This window comes from Ursus maritimus, unplaced genomic scaffold (assembly GCF_017311325.1).
Source record: "Ursus maritimus isolate PB19 unplaced genomic scaffold, ASM1731132v1 scaffold_7, whole genome shotgun sequence".
In the NCBI taxonomy this organism is placed as follows: domain Eukaryota; kingdom Metazoa; phylum Chordata; class Mammalia; order Carnivora; family Ursidae; genus Ursus; species Ursus maritimus.
Window position 1 is genome coordinate 27,596,932 of NW_024426885.1, and position 917 is coordinate 27,597,848.

The window sequence follows — 917 nt, forward strand, 5'->3', positions numbered from 1 at the left end:
AAAAAAAAAAAAAAAAAGGCTGAAAATGGCAGAAAAAAATCCGAGCTACTTAAGCACAAAGGGCTGTGTACTGAGAATATCCAGGAGTATCCTCACACACCTAGGCTTGGGAAAGGCAGAAGCCAAGGCAGCTCTGTCCCTAGAAGCCGAAGCCCATTGGCCATCCCTTTCCAGGTGCCATCAATGTGACTCTGCTTGTAAGCATCCCAGTCCCTGGCCCCATCAGTTCAAATTCCCAACTCCCAAGAGTAGGAATCTGATTGGCTTCTTTTGTGTGAGGTATCTGACCTTACCTTAGTCAACTGTGGCCAAAAATGCCCCCTAGGAATCCACCCCATGGATGTAGAGAGTCATTCCCTAAGATGCTGGGCAGACCCTCAAGAGGTACATGTCACAGAAATAAACTCACAAACTCTCCAAAGGATGGGCAAATAAAAACTCTTGAGAACAACTCCATCATAAAGGGGAAGGCCTTGGCTTTATGCTGTGCTGACCAGAGTTGAAAGATGGAGCCAACAAAGCCACATTGCCAAGTCCCATGGACCAACCACACTGTAACAGGTCTAGAGGGACACAATATACAAGGTGAGGTATATCCAGAAGGGGTGGTTCTGAGTATCTGTAGATGTCTGGTCACCTTGAGGCTGGAACACCACATGCTGATCCAGTTTCACAAACAGGGACAGGACTCCAGGTTTCCAGATTGTAAGGCTCATCAAGCTTCCTGTCATCTGATCCACTAAAGAATATACACCAAACCCTCCACTTTGGCCTCAAATCCTAGAGCCCCTTGGGTCCCTCCCACTCACAGAGTGAGTTTGAGAGAAATCCCAAGGGCGTATCAGTGGTATTTGGTATTTTTGAATCCCACGGAGGATTTAGTTCTTTTCCCACGAAGAATTTAGTTCTTTTCCAGC